Raw genomic sequence first — 26,408 nt, 5'->3', positions numbered from 1 at the left:
CTAGTCCTTGTCCACGTACTATTTGTGTTATTACATACCCCTAATTTCCATGCCAGTTACTGTAGGAATTAGGCTTGTTCAGTTTTTTGGCCCTCTAGCTGCAGCACAGTGCTATAATACCCTGTATGTTAAAAGTGGTATTGTAGTTGAAAATAAATGAACACCGTTTCTAATAGGAAATGTAGGAATTATCTTACTTTGGATAATGTGATCTGAATAAATATGTGGATTGGAAAATAAAGACAGTTGCTGTCTTTTAGCTTGTTGTGTGAACTGTTGGAGTCCTTCTTGGTCTTTTTGAGTTACCAATGTTATATACTTGTCCAGCAGATGCTAAGGTTAGCTATGATCTGTAAAATGATACTGCCCGTTGCTTTCTGTTTGGGTGAATTGCCAGGTTCTCTCAGGAAAATAAATGTCTAAAGGTTTTCCCATATAAATTCTGAGTCAAAACAAATCTCCAGAGTATCTAAGTAGGTATTTCTCTTCTGAAAACTAATAGTTCTTTGACTTTATCCATTCCCCTGTATCTGGCTACATATTCCTACCTTTGTGCTAAAAACGATGTGTGTATGGCCACACGGTCAGCTGGATTACAAAAACCATCCAGACTAACTAGATGAAGAAGGCTAAGAAAAATTTCAGCTGCACTGTGAGTGCTAAAGTGGTCTAGCTAAGCTTAAAGCTGAAACTTGGAACTTACTTTTGATGCATTACCTCAGATACTCTATCAGAGCCTCAGGATCTTGTAGGGGGGGCTAACTGACCTTACTGAGGTTTTTTTCTTGAAGATGAAATTACATGTGTTTCAAGAGTTGAAATCGCCATGGATCAGGGCAGAACAGATTGGTTCATCTAAATCAATTTTTTCTAAATTATACAACTAACATCATTTGAAATGGCCTCATGATTTAGGGAAAGGAAAGGCTGAATTCCTAATAATGTGCTCCTTTGCAACATATTCTTTGCATTTTACCATAAACCCCCGCAACAACCATTGTCTTGAATGGTCCAAGTCTAAGAAGGAATTAAGAAGTAATTAAACCAGCCCATCTTTTTCTCCCTTTGGAGGTCACCCCGTCAGTCTTGCTCTTCAGTGCTTCCATGCTTTGTCTCAAAGCCTGGCTGCTGTGTGCCCTGCCCCGCTTCAGCACTCATAGGTGATTCCAGCCATGCACTGATGTGAATTTGGGAATTCCCTGTTTGTGTTACTTGTCCATTATTATCTATACCACTTCATGGACATTCTATGTGTTGTTTTTTAAAAGCCCCTTTGGAACAAACAAATAAACATTTTAATTATGTTTGTTTATAATTTTTTTTACTAAATTACAATTTAAGCTTCTGACTGGCCCAGCTGGAGAGATCCTGGCTATTTACTGAGTCTCTCTAGATTTCTCGTTAAGGCTGATGACTTTTCAGCTGCTACTATATTTTTCCTCAAAGGTCTCAAGTTGCTTTGTAATATCAGCTTGGGTAGCAAATGTGTTCAGGTTAGCAAACTTGAAGGCAAGGTGATATATTAAAGATTTAATCATAATTTAGAGCAGCCTTCTGAACTGCTATTGCAATGGTTAGGATTTGAAGAAGTGGAACTAGTGGGAAGACAGATATGACCTATTTATCTCTTTTTTTCTAACTCATGTGCTCCACTTCATGTCTATCCACTTTTTAAGGACAGAATCTCACCTCCAGATTTAAACTGGAGTAGTTGTATATTCCAGCTGTTCCTAAGTAACTTCAGGAAACAATGATTTATTTCAAATCAGCAAGATTTTAATCCCTTCTTCCTTTTGCCCCCCAACTTCAAATTCCCAACCTGATTGCCAGTTAACAGTCTGATTGACTGGAAATAAACAAATGAAAGAACTTTCTTCAGCAGCTGCCAATGTTATAGTGCTAGTTCTTGTACATATAGTTTCTTGATTATGAGCAGTTTCTTTATTATGAGTTTTATTTTTCTAGGTCATCAATGTTGCATGGCAATTGTCTTAAGGAATTAAGTCTTTGGAAAAATTAAGACTTTGTTAAGGTATAGTGAAAAAGTTTACTTACAGCAAGATTTGTCAAGGATAGAGGCCAGAAAATTGAACAAGGGGGGTTGTAACTAGATTCTCAGCTTTGGCCTGGGCAAATTGTTTCTTTCCCTTTATCTCCAGAAATACCAGGCTTCATCTCTGAAGTGTTCTGAGATCCTTGAAAAATGCTCAATGAGGACTAGGTATCATTCTTTAAATAATTTTTAAGTTATACAAATCTTGTCAAAAGGGAGTAATACTGACCTTACCTCTAGAGAGCCTATAAAGTTTAATATTTCCTCTCTTTGGATCCCTCTTCGGGGAGGTCCTGTGCAAGAGCAACATGTTGTTGTTGTCATAGTATATCGGAAATCTCTAAGGCTTCATTGCCAGCCTCAGGGACCTGTGCGTCCTTATTGCTGAAGCAGAATAGCTAATGCTTACCGACTCCCTGAAACCTTCTGCCTTTATTATTTTTACTCCACATTTTTTAATGCCTAGTATACTAGAAAACATGACATAGGGGAGAGAATTTGGGGGCTTTTAGCTGTAAGTCTGAGGTATGGTAATTCCATAGTGAGGATGGTATTGCATTTACTTTAACGGATCATTTTGTGTGTCGACACGTGTGTTGGCTTAAGTCTGTTTTATATCTGTTCAGCTTGCACCTGCTAAATTGCAGAAAGCAAAAGCCCATGACAAACACTAAATATGGATAAGAGAAAATAAGACACGAATTTGTTCTGTTAATGGGCTCCACATGTTCCTAGACCTGCCTTCACATTTTGTCTATTTTTTTTCCCTGATCAGCAATTTGAGAATTGTACAGCAAATTAGGAGAAGAGCTTTCAATAACCATAACTAAACATGAAACAATTATGACAATGAGGTGCCTTTGAATCCCCTCAGATTCAGAAGGAATGGGAAAAAACTAATTTCCTGAAGACTTTTCCCAATCGTTCTGTACAATCTCTGCTAAACCTTGCTCCTGTTCCCCTGGGATGACTTCCCCAGTCAGCACATCTGCAGAGGTCCATGGTTACTGTGGTATGCTACAGCCCAGAGCACCTTCAGCTGTGACTTCTACTTCATCTCGCCCAATTTAACTACCTCCAACTACAGAAGGCTAATAATGAGCAGGTTGCGGTTAAGTTTTTAAAGAAATAGCAGGAAGCATCTTAATGCAACTGTCAGTGTGTGCACGTACTGTAGGCGCTTGCTCTCTCTGATAGCCTGGAGCTTAAAAGCACTGTTCTTTGCCAAGGAAGAGGCGGCTATCTTCAATCTGGCATCTGAAAATGACAAAGAGATCTATCAAACAGAATTAGGAGCTCACATCCTTCCTGTTCTGTTTAGCTTTGTAATTCAATCTGAGTCAAACCAGAGGCCTGGCCTGTGGAGAAGCGCTCCTTCAAATCTAATGAAGTAGTCCTCCGATTTACCATCATGCAAACATTAGTATGTAAACTTCCTATGTATATAAAATGTGTAAAGGCATATTGTGTATGACAGGAGTTATTTGTCAAGGTATGCTAAATCGGAAGCTCTCCTTCTGCTGGATTCTTCTTCACACTCTCTGTGGGCTTCCACAGCTACCTTTCTAGATTTTCCGTGCTGCTTCAGAGATGCTGACTGAATTTCTACCCTATGTCTGGGTATAGTCCTGAGAAGAGTGTTACATAGAGTTTGTGATGAACTTCTCTGAGCTGCCAGTAGCATGGAAGATTTGAAAAAACAAGTCTGTTATGACTTCATTGACTTTTTGTCATGAACATTGTTTTATGTGTTTTTGTCCAGGGAACTTATTAATGTTTTCTGTACTATCCTGAATGTAGCCTGTGATAAGACTATCCAGACATTCTGCTTTTTTTTTTTTTTTTTTTTAGTACTTTTTCAGCTTGATAAAATACTTCAAAAGTATGATGAAAACGTATATGGATGTGAGAGAGAGCTGCTAACTAAAGATGTAAGAGAATGTGTGTGTAAGGGAGGAGCTCAAAATTCCCCAACTCAGCAGAACTTTTCTACCATGCTCTATTCTTCCTGAAATATTGGTTTATATCTGCTGGGCAGTGCTGGTATAATTGTGAATGTGTTTATGCTACTAGTATATTTATATACTAGATACTAGTATATTTACTCAAGAGACTAGAAGTACTGTTACTAGGATAGAGCATTTAACAGCTTCCCCTAAAATGGCTCATTCAAAAAGTCATTGACCAAAGATCTCTCCATCTGACTTCAGCTGCTTTATTTTTCATTCTGCCTTGCTTCCCTTCCACTCTTGCTTGTCTGTTCATGCCTGATGTCTTGATTGTAAGTTCTCTGGTAGAAGCCATCTCTGTCATTTGTCTGTCTAGCATGTCACAAAAGGATGCTAACTTCTATTGGGTTTTCTCAGTGAAACTGTTAAAAACATTAAAGTCTTTCTGAAGAATAGTTTTGAGCTTTTATTATTCTGTGATTTTTTGACAGTAAAAATGGCAGTGTGTATAGGGTATATAGTGTGTATAGTATAGAGAAGTAGTATATTTCCTTTATTTCCCTTATTACAGTTCAGGGTCTGGTAAAAGATCAACTGAGGGATAGAAACCTAAACATGAATGACCTCCTCCTGTGGACCATTTAGAAAGTAAAAAAATTTATCAGAGCTTTTGAGTTTGTGTCTGTTTACTACACAAGAGAGTTTCAAAGATGAAGACATAGAAGTCATGAAAGATACAGAAACATTCCCAAATGTTCTGTAGCAACACAGTGGAAATGATGCCAAATAAGATAGTAGAAATGTTTTGGGGAAAAAAACGGGGGGGGGGGGGGGGAAGTTGTGAATGTCCTCTGAAAAGGGGGTCATTTGGCTGACATCTCAGGCTGGCAGTATCTTCTTGGAGTTATGCATTCTTAAGAGAAACACCATTTAATTGTTCATTTTCCACTGAGGTTCAGTATCAGCACAGAGCCTTAAAAACAAACTCAGGCTGACCCTCAAACCTCAGTCTCTGGACCATTTTAGTTCAAGAATTAAACACTGCTGTGGGGATTTTTCATGAAAACTAAGGTCGGGCTATATTGTTTGAGACATGTATTCCATTCCCTACTTTAACCTCTGCTAGTTTCCAAAATCTTTGGGAAATACTGAAAACTGAGTTTCCGCTTGGAATGAAATGGGACAGAGGAAAACAGCACATGCAATGAAGTCCAGCATACTAGGGCATTCTTTTAGTGCAAACTCTCACGTTTCTTTAGTTCGCTTGTGGCAGTCTTCAGCAACTTCACTTCTGTCATCTAACATAAGAGCTATTAAAAACTATGATACACAAATGAGGTAATGTGAGTTAATTTTTTTATATAGGGAACACAGCAATGGAATATTCCCTTTCATCTGTGATGGGGGAAATTCTGGGATTTTCTTGTTTTTATCGATATGTCATTTTGCCGACTAATTTTCCAGTAATTCGGGAGCTGGCAGCAATGGAAGGCTGCATCAGGAGCAGCACAGCGCTCTGACAGCTGGATGACTCCAGCATAGGCAGCAGGCCAGTAAAGGCCAACCGCACTGCGAAAGTGACCTGATTACTCTCCTGACTGGGAACAACAAGCTGGTCTTTCCTCTGTAGATTACTATCACCCTGGTGTGATAAAGAAACCAGTCCACATGCCTTTGCATCCCTGGTTTTCTGGTGTGCTGCTCATGCCTGTATAGGCATGTAGTGACTAAGTTATCTGAACGTTTGGTGTGTTTGGGGCTGTGCTGACTTTCTAATTCTTCTGCTCAGGTCTATTTGCCTGAATCTTGGGAACAGAGCGAGAGTGAGCCGCTAAAAATAAACCTGTTCAACCCTTTTTCTGTGCTGGAGCTTTCTTTGGAGGTTGCTTTTGTAGTGTGAAGTAAAGGTTAGAGTGCTGGGGTATTTGACTCTTAGCATTTTCTAGCAGTTACTCTATGAGGTGTGTATATGTACAGATCTCTCTCACAGACGCAGAAGGCAACAGAGCTGTGATTGCACTGGAGCTATGATTTGCATTATCAAAATACTGCATGAGGAATCACAGGTCATTTCCTTTTGCTTCCCTACAAAAATTGGATCTCTTAGTAGTTTTGTATTCTATAGCATTTATGCCAGCAACTATTGCTTCTTACGTTTCTACATATACCTGACATGCAAATCTGGCTCCGTGAGACCTGCATGTCAGCAGTAGATTCTAAGCACGCACATGTCTTTAAAGAAATGGTAACTGGGGATGATATGTCCTCAGCACAGTGGCCTGCTGCCCACCTGTGAGGTGGATGACCCTCGTTATCAAATCTGGAAGATTTTTAGTGTGGCCCTCTTCAGTGTAGGATCAGAAAATGTCTCGTGTTGCTGTTGGCATTTTCATTCCTTATTGTGGTTGAAACCAACAATTGTAAAAGACCTGGAATGGAAGAATGACTTAATTGACCCGAAGCCCAGATGTGCTCAGGGTACAAGCAGCAGATAAGAGAGAAGCTTTTCTCTGTCGGTAGATAAATTGACATCATCACTGAAAGGCAGTGCAACGCTTCTCCTGGTCTCCGGCAATGAGCTCAAGTCTAACGCTATGTTATATTGTTTCTTTTGGATGCCACAGAACAAGTGTGCCAGGAAAAAAAACCAACCCTTTTTTCCCTCCTCATAGCCTTGTGCTGGAACATGTGCGCCTATTAGGTAGGAATGAATCATATATAAATAGCAACTGTTCGCTGGCTGTGAGGTCTTCTGTGGTTTTTGGGTTTTTATCAGATGTTCATATGAAAGCTAGCATTTTTTTATCTCCCTTCAGGTGCTTATAACTTGGCCATATTTGGGGGATTTCCTTACAGGCAAACACAAAACACGGGTGCTGTTCTGGCAAAGTTCAGGTTCCTGCAGAATAAGAGGTAACACAGAATTTCAGTGAAGTTCCTAGCTTCCTGTAAAACATGGACAAAACCATTGTATTTCACAATCAACTCCTGGAAGGGTTGAACTTTCAACAACAGTTGTTCAAGGTAGACATCAGTATGCAACGTTCATCCCAGGTGGCAAAGGTATAAAAAGACTGAAGCCAGGGGTCATGTAATAGGAAGTATTGAGCAACCTTAATAATAGGTGGTGCTATCAGACTTGCCTATAAATAATCCATGTTGTCAGGAAACTAATGGATATTCTGCATTCACATTTCTGTAAGAGTCAAGAGTAAGTGGTTCACCAGATTTTCATTATTGACGTGTCTGCAGCTTTGTTTAAATATTATGCCTGCATTTGGGACAGGGGAAAGCTCTAAGAGTCCTTTCACCACTGGTGACAGCCGCCCTGCCCTGCACTGCAGAAACAGCTGAAATCCTGCGAGTACATTTACAGAACAGCAGTTGCTACAGCCGGGGGAACAGATGTAATCAAAAAGTTTTAGAACTTTTTTGGAGTAAAGGATCTCCACAAAAGATTGAGGATTGATGTTTATTTCAAAGATAATAAAAAAAAGTAGGTGTGGATTTTGCAATTAATATTTCTTTTTTTAAATGTTGGGAGAGTTTCTACCATTTGCTGGCAGAGGGGGCTATCTGTCCATGGTTAGCAGAACATCCTCCAGTCAGGAAACAGCAGGGGAGCAGAAGTCACTCCCAACAGCAGTGTGGTGTGCAGGGCAAGGAAGTAAGAAACACAGGACCTAAAAGTGTTTCAGTGATTTTGGTGGGAATAACAGATGTCCTTCTTCTAAGACCTAATGGGGGAGAAAAATATTTGACCTCTTGGATCACTGAAGATATTTACTAATATACTTATTTTTTCTTTTTGTACAAAGTATTTGTTAAATACAGATAAAACAGGACAGCATTGCAACCTAACAGAAAGTGTTACGGTATAAGATTTCAGCTATTGTAAAAGGGTAAACGGGAGATATGCATGAGAAATTTTGCTCTGTGGTTTAGGTCTGTTTTTACAGCAGTTACCTGTAGACTCTGGTAGATTTACTTGTTATTTCAGACCTGTTCTTGAAGAATGGTGATAAGGGCAATTTGAAAACAAAGAACCAGATTCTTAAGTTTCTGCTTTAAGATTCCCAGAGAAATGAAAGGTACATCAATGAAACCAGACTAGAATATGCACTGAACAAGCAGAAGTTCATCAGAACAATGCTGTGGAAAGTGAAAAAGTTCATTTGATGTGTGCTTCTTTGTTACTTTGGGAATAGAAGAGGATAAAAAAAAAACCCTAAATTTTTAAGCAGCAAAGATAAACATATGCTAAGATGTCTGGAAAGGGAGAGAATAGAGGTGAAACTTGCCATAACCCTGATTTAGCAAAAACCTTTATGGCTAGTGAGTATTTGTATTTGAATATGGTACTTTGTTTGGGCTTACCTATCCATGCATGCACTCCCCTTAAATAAGCTAGTTTGGTCTGAATTTGAGACTGAAAAGAAATACCAACACCTTCTGTTAGGAAGTAAAGTAGTCAGAGAGACTTTAAGCATCCTTCTGAAACCTTAGGTGGGATTTGACTGTGCCAAGAGCATCCAGGCTGTGCTGCAGCACCAGGGTGCTCAGTGTGAGCTAGTTACCCAAATATTTTCCTTTCAGGTGTTTTTCCTCTGCTGCTGATGCGTGATCTACCTAGGCTCAATTGTGCTTAGGTGTGTGTGCAGGATACTGTAGTCACAGCAGGGGTGGTGTAATTAGGCTGTTCTTGGCTGGCAACTGGAGTACTGCAGTTTGCAAATAAGCACTATAGAATTTATGTAGGGTTCACATTTCAGAAGTAAGATACACATGTGTACGTTCAAATACAGTCTGTATTTTTTCTACATGGTTGTAGACTTCCCCTTTCCCACCCCACATGTCTACGTTAACTAAAGGCTACAGGGAAACCCACATAATTAAAAGGCACTGAGGTCATGAGCTGGTTATGAGGCAATTTAGGTTTCTTGTGCAGGCCTGCTGGGTCGATGGAGATACAAGTCTGCTTTCAATAGGAACAATGATCTTCTATTGTAAAATATGAAGGAGAAAAACATAATTTAGGAAAGTCTAGTGCCTCACTGAGGCCTAATTGGATTTTCAGAGATGTATATAGCATTCTGTTTCACTTCAGGATGCGCAGGGCTGATCCTGTCACTGCTGAAGTATTACATCTGAGATGTATCACAGTAAAGTGGCATCCCAGTTGAAAATAACATCTGAGTAAACATTTACTCAACTGAGAAACTAAACTGTGGAAAATACTGCTTGAAAATCTGCTTATTGCTCTGAAATATGACTAAAGAAAAAGTAAATTTCCTGAAATTCTGTTTAGCTTTACATCTCCGTGGTTTTCAAAAATCCCATGAGGAATATGCACTTGGTGAGAGTGTCAGCTGGCTGTAGGGTGTGGGTGTGTGTGGGACGGGAGGTTTTACTTACCTGCCTGAGGTAGGAGCCATGTTTCTCATACCACCCATACACATTCTTCATCACTCTCTAGAAGAAGTTCTATTTCATTACATAGGCAACTTAAGCTATGTTTTTATCTGTATATCTATCCTATAATGAGTGAAATACCGCCAGTAACCACATTTGTGGTGTAGCACAAGGCAGGTATTTATAAAAAACTCTTTCCTCATTTCTCCTTTGTTTCGTAATTTGTGCAAAGCTTCATTTTGGTATGAGAAACAAGGCTTAGAAGTCATTGAGGCCCGAGGGTTGTTTCTTGCTCTTGTAGTTCTCTGTTCAGTCCAGCTCCCCTCTTTTGTTGCTGAAGTGCAATAAATGGCCTGTATGTAATTTAGGACGTGGCACAAAGGCATCTTAATGTTTCCGTTCTTAAGGAGATGCAGCGTGTGCTGCTAGTAGGAGAAACTTGCATTTACATTGACATTTTGCTTGGATTATTTTCTAATTGATAAGCCAGTCCTAGTTCATAGACGTATGGGAGCAGATCCTCTATTTCCTTATTCCAACCAATAGCCCAGCATGATTAGACAAAGTCCCTTGTACAACTTGAGGACAGGTTAAAATTAGTGGTGTAAAAGACACACGTTTACAGGGAATGCTGTGTATCTATCAGAGAGGGGAGACGGTATTTGCCAGTTGCAGGACAGCTGAATACTATTTTTTTTTAAAGTACTTTTTTTAGATTTTATGCCCTTAGAGTGATGTTTTATACTTATGACAAATCTAAAACTATTTTAAAAAATGACTGATGATACAGTACTAATTAATGGAATTAGAAAGTGCTCCAGGGTTTGGTGTTGAGCCCAGCTGCAAGGTGTCAGTGGAACAGAAGGAGAGCTGCTTCGGCTGTGGTCTTCTGAATCACAGCATTTCCAGGTGGATATTCTGGATCCCTAGGACAGCTTTTAGCCCCATGGGGAAAAATTCATGCATGTCTTACATGTTGGCTTTTTAGTGTGGTGAGTTTTTTAGTGTGTGTGCATTAATAAGCAAGTCAGATGCCCAGAGAAAGATGACCTGGGACTTGAAAAAGAGTCTTAACTTTAATTTGCGTATTATGTTATTTACACTTCTTAACAACTTGTTTCATCTTTTGTTAAGATATTTTAAGACTATTGGGAAACAGCATCAGAATCAGTGATTATTTTTTTTTTTTCCATGTGGAAAGCCAATTCAGGTTTTAGGTAGTGTGTCTCTTATTAGAAAAAAAATGAAACTTTGATCCTTTCCAAATCAAAAGCAAATAGCTGAAGGAAAGGGAGTGCAGACTATCTAGAAGGTGAAATTGCATCTTAGGGTTAATTTTTGTAGTTATCAAGGAACCAAATGAGATCAGAGCTTCAGTATTATTATCGGTATCTTTCCTGCTTAAATTTCTTCTATTCAAGATTTATATTTTTCCATCAAATTTTTCACTTTACCTTAATGAACAATGAGTGAAAGACTAATATAAAGGCAATAAACTCTGACTTGTTGAACCATTTCTTGTGGGCTGAATCTCAAGCTTAACCTAGCATGTGAACCTCAACCTAATGACATGTCATGTGACATATGACATGATTAATTTTCTTTCTGTTTTTCTGCATAAGATGCATTTATCAATCTATAGCTCAACTGCTTATATTAATGTTTTCTTTAGAGTCAAATGTCACCCACCTATGACAGGCTATGAATCACGGATCATGATCCATGATTCTATTTACTGCAGCCTAGTAAAGGGAAAAGTGGCAAGCACTTTATAAGTAGCTGATGCTACTTGAAATAGCATTACATGGAGTGGTGATGTCCCAACTCTCCTGAACTCTAATATGCCTCTTCCTACATCTCTGTATGAGGTTAGAGTCCATCGATCTGTTTCTCATTTAATTAACATCTGAATTCTTCTGCAGGTGCAGGATTTGTTTTGATGTACTCCCTGGATCTTGACCCATATCTGAATAATTGAGGATTGGGTAGAATCTTTTATAAATGAGCTAATCATTATACATTAAAACCTATTACAGTCAATTTGTTTAATTCCCAGTAGAGCTACTAAAGTCCTTATCTGTGTCAAAATCTTTACAACAAAAGGGCTGGCTGAAGCAAAGAAGATAAGCTTTTCCCTCCTTCCCTCCTGCCTCAAGTTATTTTAAAGAATCTCCTATGCAAAGGGAACTGTGTGGAATAGTTCTGAGGACTTGTCAATAACTAGCTAAATGTCAATAGTTTGGGTGTGGTGGCGGCTTTTTTTTTAATCCTTTAAATGAAGCATGGTAGATGTTGATACAAGAGTGTTAATGGTAAAATGGTTATAAAAGCATTTTATAATTTATAATAAAAACATTTGTCAATGTTTTTAACTCTGTGAACCGGTAGCCTAGCAAAATTAGGGTATGTCAAATCTACAGCAGCACTGGGCCGGTGCCCTGCCTGTAACCTTGTCTTCAGAAGACGTTGGACCTACTGTACACCCTGCAGATCAGGTCTACAAAGTGATACTGCCTTTTCTGAATTCCCTGTGTGTGCAGAGCGCAGTGTTAGCCTGTAGACCCACAAACTGACTTGTTTGGCACTGTTTAACACAGGAATTGGAAAAGGTGCTGTAAGACAGCACGCAAAAATTATGTCTACTTTTTTATGACATTTGTTTTGTTGTTTGAACAAAGACACACAAAGGAGGAGTAGCATACCTATCACATTGAACTAACCAGGTGGAAAGTGCAGATTCTATGGTACGATAACTTTTGAAAATTTGAATTACAGAGTTAAGGTTCCTGGATTTAGCAAAAACATTGTGCTTTACAGGGCATTCAAATTTTTAGTGAAGTTGCTAGAGAAGATGTAGATTAAGTAACGATAGGATTTAGTGTAATTGATCATCTATTGTGGAATTGTGCCCTCTTATGTCATGGTACTCTTGGCCAGGTTAAAGGTGTAGGTCATTGGTAGGCATATGACCTCTTGTTTGGCTTCAGTGTGAAATGGAGTGCATCTGAGCTCCAAAGTACAACAGACTCTCCTTTTTCATGCTTTTTATTGAGGTTATGCAAAGCAAGGAGCAAAACGGTCACTGGCACTAGCATTGTACGTGTGTCATGATCTTCTTGCATATCCACTGGAGCTCCTTATAGAGAGGACATAAGCTTATGTCGGAGGGTGGTCACGGGACTTCTCGAGAATGGATGGAGTAACTGGTGCTTAATCACTAAATCTTCCCTAAAAGTAACCCTTGAGATAGTGGTCTTTCCAAACGTGCCCTCTATCAATCCCAGTAGTTTTCAGCGCGCTTCTGATGTTTTAAAAGTGCCTGCACATTTAAATGACAGGTCGCCATTTAATTTAATGATGTGTTTGCAGTTATTCATGGGATATGGAGGAGTAGGCGGCATGTGTTATGGTATGGGATGTTACACAATAAACAGTAAACAAATCGAGAGTTTTTGTTGTACTTTTTTAGTTTGTTGTGGTGGGGTTTTTAAAGTGTTATTAAAGAATGGGTTATCAGTGTACATTGTTGCAAATGCAGGTGATCCAGGGATTGATACCTGATTAACTTTTTATGGGAGAGGGTGTTTTATTTTGCAGTGTCACATAAATAATACGTGTAGTTGGTTGGATGAAGATTTCAAGTGCAAACATTTCTGCCAGTAACCTTGACCCATATATGAAGGAACTAAATTTGTTGAGTGAGATTGGGGTCATTTAGTCTCTGTGTTAATTTATTTCTTGTCCTTTGCTAGGCAGACGTTGCCAAGCGCAGTGCGTCAGATTGCATGGTGAGAACATGATATGCTTTATCAGTGTCTGCCTGCCAAATCTATTTGACATAATATTTTGGGCTGCTTTCAAACTGAAGTTCTTTAAGAGGGGGGAAGAGTCTGGTGCTCTCATCTTCCTCATTGGTGACATTTTCTATTGCGTATTTAATAAAAAAATCTTTAAATAAACACAGTACTTCCCATTAATAGCATGCATACAATGTTATTTATATTCTAATCCTTTCATAGTATTTAGCCATGGGCAGAGTTGGAATTTTATAACCTCACTTTCACAAGACAAATAGTCTTGCTGGGATGATGTAAAACAGATTGCTGTTTGTTTTAAGGTGTGAGAATTTATGTATTTTCCACTTATTGAAGTGGACAGTGAAATAAATAAGAAGGGACACACCTGGGTTTAAAAGCGCATGCAAGTTGTGGCAAGGCTAATTCCAGAAAACTATTTTTATCTTTACGAAGATAGGAACAAAACTAGAGCACTCGCCCACTTTGGTACTCTCTTGTTTTTCTGTATTTATTAAGTTAAAACCTGTGACTCGTATGGTGGTTTAAGAGAGGATAAATGATACAATTTTTGACGCAAGGACTCTGCAAGACTCGGTATGCACTTCCTGTTTATTAGCTCTGTGCTGTTAAAAACCCTCCATAAAAAGAACGCCCAGTAAATACTTCTCAGCAGTGCGAGCGCAACCTTCACACGAAGAATATTTGTCACAGCTTTGATCTGGGCCTGCAGACGTACCCTCCCTTGGCAGAAGAGGAAAGGGTTGCGCTACATATGTATTGTGACGGAGCTGGACTCCCTCTGTGCAGACTATTGCAGATCATGCAGCTCAGAGCTGTTGCTCTAATTCATGTTGAGTTTATGGAGGTCAGCCTGTGACTGAGAAGCAGAGGATTTGTCCTGACATTGCACCTTTCCTGTGTTCTCAGCCAGAAGTTGAACAGAGAAAAATTGCATCTACATTAACTGTAGAAGATTTTCTGAAGCTGTCTTAGAGGGCACTAAATCAGCTGTGCTATCGATTTTGTAGAAAAGACAGCTGCAAAGCAGATGTGAGGACTTGAATAATCAAAATCATTAGCTTCAAGCTTGACATCATTTCAACTGCTTTGTTGTAAACTTAAAATGATGAGCAAACAAGGTGAATTATCTAATGACTGCTCAACTTAAATAGCTGTTTTTTGTTGCTTTTGAGAGACCTGAACAGGAAGGTGGGGTGGTAATACAGTATGCAACTCGTTGAGTCAGCTAGGCAAAAATTTGGTCCCATCATTTTGTCCCTCCCGGTTGGAGGAGATGAGAGAAGGAATGTCTCAGAATGTCTGTAACCCAATGTCTCAACCCAACCCCATCATGTTACAGGCTATATCTAGCTGCAAGGAGTATTTCCAAAGTAAGTCTTTAATTGCTTTCTGAATTCGGTGCTGTGTCAAAACTGTTATTCCTTTTTACATCACCTATGCTCTCATAGCTACTTATATTTTAAGTTATTAAAAATGAAAGCCCTCTCATAATACTATTTGTTGGAAGTCCTGCTTCGTTGTGTATCTTAGCATCTAGGCTTAAGGGAAATAAGTGAGCCAGTTTAATACTGGAATTTTCCAAACGTCTGTCACAGAATTGGCTTCACTTTCAGAAGATGGTGGCTAATTATGACTACAACACAGACAATAATAAGGAAATTATTTCACCCTCTATTTGCTTTCAAAATAGAGACCTTTTCTCAAAATAATGTTTTCCATCTGTTCTGAGATTTCACCAAGCTGCTGGATCAGGGCAACAGAAGTGAGAAGTTTGATGTCTTTGCAGTTTGATGTTCTCGTAATGTGAAACGTGGGGAAGTGGGGAAGAGTGTATTGCATTAGGCTGAGGAAATCAATAGAATATACAGTACCCTTGGCTTGTAGGCTGAAGTGGGAATAAATGTTTCTGACCTGTGTTCTTATATTGGATATATGTTTTTAGGGGGTGAGAGGGAGAGCAGGACAACTTTCTAAAATGTGGATTTTGCATTAAACTGTTAGGTACCGATCTTCCTCTGTACTTCGGTAGAACTTTCACAGATACAGGAAGTACTTTTCTGAAATCCCTTTTACAAATTAAGACTCATGTGGTTTCTTTAATACATACAAAATATTTGGGAAACTCTGGATGCTGACAGAGTGGTGGAAAATATTTCCTTGGGTTCTGTGGCTTAGAGGATGGCTTTAGACTAGATGGCAGGTAAGAATGCTCATGTTTGTAAAAAAGCTTAAAAATTTTCAAATACCGTGTCTTGAAAATAGGGATTATTAATTATTAGTAGAATTAAATCCTAGGTAGGTAATAACTTTTCGATGGGTCCTTTTCGAGAGAATCGGTGAAATGGATATATCTATTAGAATTTTCATCTGAAACCCATCTTATATGGACAAAGTACCCTGGATGTCTGGATAGTCATGGCCTATATTGCATTGTATATCAAGACTGAAATGCCAGTGTACTTAGAGAAATGTCTCCTAGCCACCTACAGCATTTCAGGCTTCTGTGACCTTATTACCATTTCTCTTTTCATGAAAGCTAGTGATGAAAGAGCACTCAATAGATCTTTTACCATTATCCAGCCTGTTTCCTGTGATCTTCTTAAGAGAGTTAGGGAGAATTCCTAGCTGGGAAATGAATCTTAGGGTTAATGCAGTCTATCTTATCTCAGATCCCACTGGGAGAATAGGCTTTCTGTAATTCAGCTGCAGGTTATCCCTTCTTCGTGCAGACAAGATGGATGGGGAGATAGAACCGCTCATTTAAAAAAAAAAAAAATTAATACTGAGGTAGTTTTTTGGAAGACAAGAAAAAATTTGATTCCAGTTGGGCGCATGAGGAGAAAGGTTTGGGTGTAATAAATGGAACATTTTTAGAAATGATCACTTTTTATTTAAAGTAATAGATTCAGAGAAATATGGAATCCACATTATTGAAAGTGATAAAACCATGTTGTCAGGGTCTGAATGTAAAACCAGGTTCCGCCTCATCCCCCAGTCATTACATCTGTTAGCTATCTCCTGATTAAATAAAAGCTCTTTTAGATTTAGTAACTTTGCTCTGGATATTGTGGCATCACTGTGCATGTAATGGTTTTAATAAATTTCATTTATAGAACTAAACAGAAAAGCAATCCCTGGCAGAGAGGTCTCTGGCTGCAATCTGTTAACTCTTTAGAAACCCATTGTCAGCCAGCATACATACTGAACCTCACCTACAGCACTACAAACAACTGCAAATAATTAATGTGGGTTTAGTTTTGTTTTCTCTTTTTTAAACTGGAATATATAAAGATCATATGTAGTTCTGCTTGCTTTCCCTTTGCAGTTGTGGCAACAGTAGATCATTTTTAATAAAGGTAGAATCTTCTATGGAAAGTAAGTTTACAGGAAAATATTAATCCAAGTCCTGTCCTTTTTTTGCTGTTGTGGTTTAACCCCAGCCAGCAACTAAGCACCACACAGCTGCTTGCTCACTCTCTCCCTGGTGGGATGCGGGGAGAGCATTGGAAGGGTAAAAGTAAAAAACCTCATGGCTTGAGATGAGAACACTTTAATAATTGAAATAAAATAATTATTGTAACTAAAAGGAAAATAATAAAAATCGAGGCAAGTAAAGTCAAAGACAGACAAGTGATGCAAATGAAAAACAATTGCTCACCACCTCCCAACTGATGCCCCAGCCTGTTCCTGAGCAGTGCCCTCCGGCCAGCATTCCTCGTAGTTTATATACTGAGTCTGATGCCATATGTTATGGAATATCCCTTTGGCCAGTTGGGGTCAGCTGTCCTGGCTGTGTTGCCTTCTAGTTTCTTGTGCAACCCCCAGCTTGCTCGCTGGCAGGGCAGCACGAGAAGCTGAAAAGTCTTTGACTTCAGTGTAAGCGCTGCTCAGCAACAGCAGAAACATCAGTGTGTTATTAACATTTTTCTCATGCTAAATCCAAAACACAGTACTATACCAGCTACTAGGAAGAAAATTAACTCTATCCCAGCCAAAATCAGGACATTTCCAAAAATCCCAAAGGAAGAATCAGACATATAAAATTTTTTGGAAGATAAGAGCAATCTGAAAGGATCATGTAAGAGTAGGCTCATCCTCTAGAGTCTGGGCCTTACTTAGAGCTGACTGTAAGCCTATAGATTTTTCACATTTGTGTTTTAATTTATTTTTGAGTATGAAAACAAGGCTTTAGAACAATAAACACATTTTTGGTAGTAAAAGGCAATTCTTGTGTGATCCCAGTGAATGGTTGTTAAGTCCGCTTTGTGTAAATCTACAGAGGGTATATCCTGTGCTAACTTTCAGCTGCTCGCTCTGAGCTCAAACTGAAACAGGACAGATGTGTAAGTCTGGAGGTTGCCAGTTCAAATTCTTCATGTTGGCCAAAGGCTTTGTGTCATGTGTGTATGGAACAAGTTATATTATTATATATTGTGTGTGCTGCAGATAGAAGGGGATATATGCATGAGCAGAACCATCATTTTAAGAGTAGCTTCATCATTTTGTGACAGCAGGAAATTACAAGATATCAGAAACTCTTATTCATAGGTGTCATTCTACGCTGACATTGTATAGGAATAGCACTAGGAACAGCCCTGGGACTGGGCCCCTTCTGTGTGTGTCAAAACCCCAACTGTCTTATCTAATTGTTCCTTCAAAACCTTTGGAAAAGGAAAGAAACACATTATTTAGAAATTGTTTTTAAGGAATGTGAAAAGAGAAAACAACTGGACCGTACGTAAGAGATTTTGGTCTTTATTCTTTTCAGGTTCAAGAAACAGGATCTGCACAAAAAAGATCTTTGCTCTTACATCTCCTTTCTTCATGCACACTTCTTCTGTCTTCCTATATGTGTTGCATTTTTGGGGGAGAAGAGAACACTTAAAGTAAAATCAGAGTTGAAAGGGGAATTTTACCCTTGAACAGTTTGATTATGTGTATGGATAATATTGATAGCTTTGGACTTGGACACAAAACATGTACTCGTGCCAAACCCTGGAACAATAATGTGATAATGAATGATACGTGCTGCATGGTACCTCTGCAAGGAATGATGAAAACACTGTACTTGCTTTTGCATCACTGCTGTATTACACCTTACTTCCACTGATGACCACAGATAATTGTGTGGCTTACCTGCATTTAGTTAAGCTATTGGCATCTCCTTGTGAGATGGTAGGCTCAAAATGACTGCATCAGGAGCCAGCTTCTTGGAGAGTTGTGCAGTGGGAGTTCTGCTGTTTGAATTATAAACTTAGGGAATGAATATCTTTTTTTCCCCCAAATGAAATTTACTTCAGTGTATTTGGGGGAGGGGAGCACAGTCTTCAACAAAAAGTTACCTTTTTTGTTGATGTCGCTGTCTTTGTACATCACTGTTGATGAAAGATAAAAATGGCCCATCAGAAATGAAAAAGCCAAGTCCTTTTCCATTGACGTCTATGAGCTTTGGGCTAAACCTAAGCAGCAGAGTGTCACTCAATTTTAGGGAGACAACTTGGGGAGGAAAAGAAAGAGAAATGGGAAGACAGATCTATTTTATCCTCTCTATGGTCCGTTTTAAATTCCTTGTTCCTGCTGTCTTCTCAGGGCTCCCAGAATGTTAAAATACATTGCTTAACAGCCTAACTCACTTTGTGAGTTTGGAAGTCATACTGTTATCTCTTTAAGACCAGGAGGTTAAAGTGTGTTTTACTGAAATACACACTAGCAGATAGTATTTGTTCTACTCTAATCAAGGTCAGAGTCGGAGAGGATTACCTCATTTAATTTTGTTGTTTCAAAATTCTTTATTTTTTAGAAATCCAGTATGTACAACTAAAGAAGTTTTAAACACTTTTCTCACTTTTTTGGAAACAATACATCTTGAACTCTATCATTTTCACGTCAGAGGACAAATATGAGAAGATTAAGAGGAGGAAAAAAAATCATCCCTTTCCACAGTTTGTGTTATATTGATCAAAGTTTTATTTATCCTTCATACGGTTTATGCCTGCTTTTAAGTCAAAAGTAATTTTGCTGCTACTTCTCTGGCAAAACTGGTCCTTTTTTGGCAAATCTGACTGACATCTCACTAACCCGTAATGTTTGATGAGGAGATAAGATTAACTAAAATAGTGCTTCCTGGATTAGATACTTTGGCCAGTATATGCTGTTTGCGTGATTTCTGTTACTTTTCATCTTGCTCTTCCAGTTAGTTCTAAATCGAATATTCAAGATAATTATTAGCTTTCAGTTCTTTCATGTAGGTAATATACTACAAATATATAATGAATACTGTACTACTGGGTGGGTCTTATAGTCTAAGCAATAGTTGGTTTTGTTTTCTTCCTCATACCGGTTAAGGAATTGAAAGCAGCAGTAAATTACCAGCAACTGCCCTGGCTTTCAGGAACCCAGAAAGAGCACCAGAAAGACATTGTAGCAGCTGTGAGGCACAGTCAGTAGAGTTATTTGAAGAAGAGTTTCTCTGAACGGTGGATCTCCTCTGACTTCCACTTCTGTAGGTGTCAAGCTATTGCTCTAATGCCTGGAGATTATGCCAGTGATTGCAGTGGCCGTAATGGTCCAGCTGGGAAAATGCAGTCCAAAGGCTGTATTCACAGTTCCGTATTTTGTGTCTGTGTAAAAGACACAGAGTGGGCGAGTGAAGAAGCCTACTCTCTGGATTTGTAGTTGGTTGTTATATGCAGGGCATGCACAGTTTTGTAAAATACAGGAATGAGGCCTTTGATTAACAATTTTGTAAATATATGAATAAGCCAAAGGCGCTTTCAGAAAGCGATGGGTGAAGGCATGGGGGAAAGGAATGGAGAAAGAACAGAGTGCACGTGCAAAGATGTTGTAGCAAATCACAGCACTTCGGATGCCTAGATATGAATTGACTTGAATTCATTCTGAAAGTGGAGAGACAGTTGTTGACCTTTTCAGCTGTTTGAAATGGAGTTGCACTGTGACAGGGGTGTCCAGAAAAGATTAGCTGTGGCAAAGAGACATGCTTTGCCTATGGGCAGGGTCAGTAGGCCAGCAAAGTCAGCCCAAAGCTTGTCAAGACTGATTACATGTCAAAACCAGCTCTTGGGTGCTATTTATTGCACCTTTTAAACAGTATTTTATGGCGTGTGTTTCTTGTGCTAATAGTACAAAAAGCAACAAGGTTGATAGTCAAGTGTTCTATTCCATGGTATTGCTATACTGACAAGGGTAATAAAAGCTTTGATTTGAGGATGCTAATTGTTTTGTGGGAGAAAACATCAGTGAAGCAATCTCATGTGTTTTGATTTTTTTTTTTTCTGGATCAGCAGTAATTTAAGAAAGCAATCATTAGCACTGTATTTCTTTTCCTTTTTGTGATTCTTCCCCTTCTGTTCTCATATCCTCCCCTTGTCAGTGCCATCTAAGTACTGTAGTGTTATCTCACTTTGTCCGGGAGGACTCTTAATCTTTAATGTCACTCAGGAATGGATTGAACTACCAGGTTCAACTCAACAGAATAATTTTTTTTTTCCTCTGGTTTTGATATTCTGAATGGGTTTGAATCTTACTGAATGCAATGAAGTAATGCATTATAAAATAATGCAATAAAATGACACTGGCAGAGATCGAAGTCCAGTCCTGAAGTTTGGAGTCCACGCATAGATCAACCATAGTATATTACATTAGGGGTCTTCTGTAAAATTATCACCGCATTGCAAAGTCCTCACTGGTTTGAAAGACTTTCTAGTGCTGAGCTGCAGGTGAATAAAAATCCCACTGTCAGCAAAGAGCCAAAAACTACCATAAGAAGTTGTTGAGTTGTAGTGGTTCTAGAGCTGCTGTCCTTGACTGATATCTTTTCTTCTAAATGCTCAATCAGATTAAGAAGGTAATATACATACTATACACTACCCTTATGTTTCTCTTCACATAACAAATGGCTGTATTTTTTGTGCCACTGTTTATGAAATAGAGATACTTTTCTTGGAAATGAAAGAGGAGATAAGCTATACGATATTATGTGCCAGTCTGAGCTGCCAGTAGCTCTGTATTAAGTTGTGGCACATGTAACTGAAAAAAATTCGGGTCCTTCTGGTTAATGTGTTTGCAGTAGGCATATTTACTTTGTCAGAATTGCTCTGACAAAAAAATTGCCAACATACAAGTTGAATAATTATTTAAGAGCAGATGTAAAGAGTCTAACCAAGAGTTTTGCATAAAAGGATTTAGTTTTTTAGTCTATCAGAAACCGATTGTGAATCAGTCATGTCATGCTGTGTCATGCGAAGACGGAAAAAAATGAATGGGGATTTATAAACAGACATAGAATCTGCATGACACATGATACAGCCTTGCCCTGCCCAGCATTGGTGAGGCGTCAGCAGAGAACTATCTTCATTTGTGGCCCACTGTTCCAAGAAAATGTGGCCTGATGAGAAATCCAGAGAAGAAGAGTGATGGTGTAAATAAGAAACCTATTGAGAGAGACTGAATTTCAAGTCCTAAAGCTAAGAAGGAACATGACAGCAGCCCTCAGAGATGTAGAAAGGCTACCACAAATAATTTTTCTCCATATTTGCAGTGACAGAAAATAAGGGAATTAAAATATTAAGGAAAATCTGGGTTGAAATTTGGGAAAAGCTTTCTGAAGGTGGTGATGATAAAGCTCTGGCCTACAAAGCCTCTGTTGTTGTCAGTGATCTCTGAACAGATTAGAGAAACCATAGGATGGACAGAGGAATGACATGAAGGACTTTACAGCTTTTTCTAATACTGAGCAGTTCTAGGACTGACTACAGAAATGCAGCTCAGTCAGAATATAAGTTTGATCTCTCAAATATATCTGATAATTATTTAATATTCTTTTCTAATTTATTATAGTAGACCCCAGAACTCTGAAATTACTTCCCCAGGTTTTGTGCATCTTTGAACTAAATCATGCAGGTATGAGGCACTTAGCTTTCCATGGGAGGAGCACCACTGTTACGGTTGCTACTTGTTCACTGGGATTTATTTACCATTTAATTAAAATACAGCTTCTATCTGGAAACCTTTTTTCTTTCATGTTATCTATTTCTGTGTCTGTTTTATAGAGGAGTTTAAGGTAATTAAGACATTATGCAATGTAAAGTAGGCCTTTCTATGATACTTCATGCTGTTCATCAGAATCTTCTGGGATTATTGAAGTCTGGCATCATCCATGTAGTTAAGATTCATGTATACTTTATGTGAGTGATTTTATTTATAGTCCTTAGAGAACTACCTTTTCTCCATGTCTCCATACGCCAATGGGGCTATGCTTTTCATTCGTGTGTTGTCTGTTATGATAGGGGAAACTGGAAGAATAGAATTGTCATGAAAACTTGGAGTATTTACTTGGATTTTATAGAAGTGCTTAAATGATTATAGGAGTGGATTAGAAAGCCTATTCTGAAAGTATTTCCAGTGTTACTGAGAAGACCTGTGAGAAGGTGTTTTCATTTGCTTAGTGTGTAAGAGTGAATGAGCAAGAAGGTAGTGCTAAGATGGAGTAGTCTAGATCTGATTCTGTAAATTCATAAAACAAAAAATTTCTGATCTGAAGAAACTTTTTTTCTCTTTTTCACTGTAAGCCTAAATAAGAAGTTAGCACAACCCAGTTCTTAATTCCCCTTCTAAGGGCTTGCAGCGAATTCAAGTGTTTTACTGCTCTGTTCTGGGAGTGTCTATGCAAATGCTGTGTTTCTGTCCTCCTGGATGTAAATTGTGTCCACTGCATAATATTTATTCGAGTGCTTTTTTTTAAGCTAAGATGATGAGTTGTCATCATGTGATATTTTCTATTATTTAACGGTAAAAATTTTAAATCTTTATCTGATTAATTTAAAAAAGGAAAAAAAAAGGTTGAAAAAAGGTTGGAAAGGAAGTTGGTTTTGAATTCTTTTAAGCATGTATCACTTTCTTGAACTGTTGTCAGCTAGAGTTTGGATGGTTTGAATGAACAGGATGGCATGTAGTGCGCAGTCATAGCATGTAGAAAGCAGTCAGGGTCAAATAATCTTATACCATGTTTTATGCTTTCTATCCAGCATTTTTGTAGGTTGGCTTTAATACAAATGAAGGATGGGAAGCCTGTTTCTGGAGAAATTATGTGATAAATTTTTGCCTGGTTTCTGCATTGCCTTTATACTATGTAATGCTTAAAAATCTTCATAGTCATGAAACCAAGTGAGGAAGATAACTGGTAATCTGTTCAGGTCTCTGGAGTATCAAAACAGTATTACTTCCTTCTCTTTCTATTTAATAGCTTTAATAGTAAACTTCAGTGTTTATTTGATAAGTCAAACCAAGAGACTGATGAAGGTTTACTCCAAAATAAAAAGTAAAAAAAATGTAACATGCTCCTCTCAAGCAAGGACTCATTCTTAAGCATTTCATTTGTGTTCCCTTTAAAGCGTATTTGTAAAAGTGTTGATTTTCTTTTAATTATCAACAGTTAGAAAAATCATTGCTTCTGAAGTCATTTAGGCCAAGATTCAAGAGAACATGATGAGACAGGAAAAACAGATGATGATAACTTTTATTTCCATTTTAGAGATCCACCTTGAAGAGAATGTGTGATTGCTAAGCATAAAATATCCTTACATTTGAGTACAGCTTCAGTTTCTCTGTACCATATACTTTTATAACTTTATATCTTCAGACAGCTTTATATCTGTCTGAATTAGGCTAATAACATTGGCTCTTTGGAAAACATCAGAAACTGTCAAGGGAACTGTCCAAGCAAGGAACAAGTCTTTTTATCATGACAGAAATATGGATGCAAAAAACTCTTTTAACTTCTTAAATATGTACAAAAATATGGTAATAATAGAGCCCACTTAATGTAAGCCAATTAAAAGAACAGAAAAATGTAAATACATCTATAATTCATCCTACTTAAGAATGATAAAGCATTTTCAAACTTAGATCTGATTAAGAAAATCTCTAAGCAGTATATAAAACCTATCCTGTGATTCCTTCAGTTTCAGCTGTTACACAACTTACCAAACTACTGTTTTCTTTGTGCTCCTTGAAAATTAAATTTCGAAGAAGTCGTGCAATGTCTTTGAGAGAAGATTAGATGCTCTTATGCAAATAGTGCTTTACAAATACCTCCTTTTCTCCCCCACCCTTCCGAATCTGATAAAGTTTTAGCATTGCTTTAACAAAAGATCAATTTTTCTAGGGAGTAAATTTTATTTTCTTTCTATGTGAATGGCATTTGTGGTGAATCTAAATAACAGGAAGTGGAACATGGATCTAAATAGCCCATGTCTTTTGTTTTTAGCATCTGATCGAAAATATTAGCATTTATTTTTGCTCGTTAAAAATAAAAGGCAAATGCAAAGGATTGAGTGTGAATCCAGACGCAAATTCAGGGCAGGGAGGATCAATGTGGGTGGTTTGAAAGGTGCTGTCGGATGTTTCTTAATGGGGGACACAATTGTTGGAAAGATCAACCTGTAGCTGAATTGATTTGGCTTTCAACAGGGGATAGTATTTCAGATAGAAACACCTAATTGGTAGTATACAGTAAAAGTGACACAATAAAAATGTCTGGCCTGTGTGTTAATTGCTCTGTCTGAATTAATACAGCCATATTATTTATTGGAATACAGTAATCAAACCAGCTGCTGACTGTTACAAAGGGGGGCCATTTCAATTAACAGGCATTGCTCCCAAAGGGGCAGTAAGGAGAAGTAAGCAATAGATGTATGCAGGTATTCAGGGGAGAAACTGAGTGAGAGAATGGCTCATTCTTGCACTCAAATGAGATGTGAAAGGACTTAAGCTTTGTAGAGAGTTTCTGTGATCTTCAAGGTGGTTTCTTATAAGCTTTGTTGCATAGTTGTCTAAGATTTCTTATTGGCAGATGGAGCAATTAGTATTAGCAGCAGACCTCTTTATTTCCTTGTGGGTAGAAATGAAATGCCATAAAGCCTAATCAATCTTGGTTCATCCTTAGTTACTGAAGTAGATGCTCAGATTCACTTTCTGACTTTTTGAGGGCAGTGAATTGAATTCATGTCTCCTTTTCCTTGACTGCGTAATGTTTGGACAGCAGCACGTGCTGCATGTCTTGGGTTTGAAGTGATTCTCATTTACGTCCACACTTACATATTGAGTGGGTGAGAGAGGCTGAGTAGTGTGCAAGACCTTCCCGAGGGATGGGAGGCACATTTGCTCGTATTCCTTTCTTTTCCCAGTGAAAAATATCTAAAATGCAAGAGAATTCTTGATCTGCCTAGAATCTGTTACTGGATGAATTTTCAGTCTTCTAAATAAGTAAAAAATATAACTCTCTTTTTTTGAGGCCAACATGTGTTAATCTTTGTCAATATAACTGAAAAACACCCAATGTAAAAGCTTGCCTCAAAGATGTGATTGCTCATAGTGACATATATCTATACTGTTAGAATTTCTTCCTTCCCCTTTGTTTTATGTTCCTATAATACAGTCCTTAGGAGACTGAATTACCTTGATAGTTAGTGCTTGAGCAGTTTTGTGTGTTCCTTTTTTTTGATTTTTTTTTTTTAAATATTTTTATTTCTTTAGTAGGTTGATTCAGGATTTTGGGATTTTCAGGACTCTCTTGGCTCCAGAGTGCACCATCTCTGAGTAACATATTTGTGCAGCCTGGTGTTCTTAGTCTATACCAAATATTTTACCCAAAATATTTTTATCTGAATGAAATATCCTGTGTTACCACTCTCTGTTTTATTAGGTTAGCGGCATGAGGGAAAAATTAAAAGCAAATGCAAAATGAAACAATCTCAGACACACAACTCAAATTACTAATTTTCCAATCTAAATGAAGACTGTAAAATACCATAATACAACAGTCAAAAATCATTATATGAAGGTAGTGGTTCATAGGTTGGGTATCTTGACTAAGAGACAGATAGTTATGATAAAAAGAAGACCTCCAACCTCACAGCATGTCGCGTCGCTGAAAGAAAGGTGATAGAGAATAGACTTCAGAGAATAGATGATAGACATTTTAGTGGCTGAAGTTGAAATTCAGCATAATATATGGGACCTAAGCATTCTGGAACAGAAAAAAAATCTACCAGAACCTGTTTGCAAATATTCTGTTTTCTGTGAGGACACTAAATACATATGTTTTGGTCTAAAATCATGAAAAGGCAGTAATCTAAATATACAAACAATTTTTGTATC

This window comes from Falco biarmicus, chromosome 9, assembly GCF_023638135.1.
Source record: "Falco biarmicus isolate bFalBia1 chromosome 9, bFalBia1.pri, whole genome shotgun sequence".
NCBI classification, from domain to species: domain Eukaryota; kingdom Metazoa; phylum Chordata; class Aves; order Falconiformes; family Falconidae; genus Falco; species Falco biarmicus.
Note: the sequence above shows the minus strand (reverse complement) of the source record.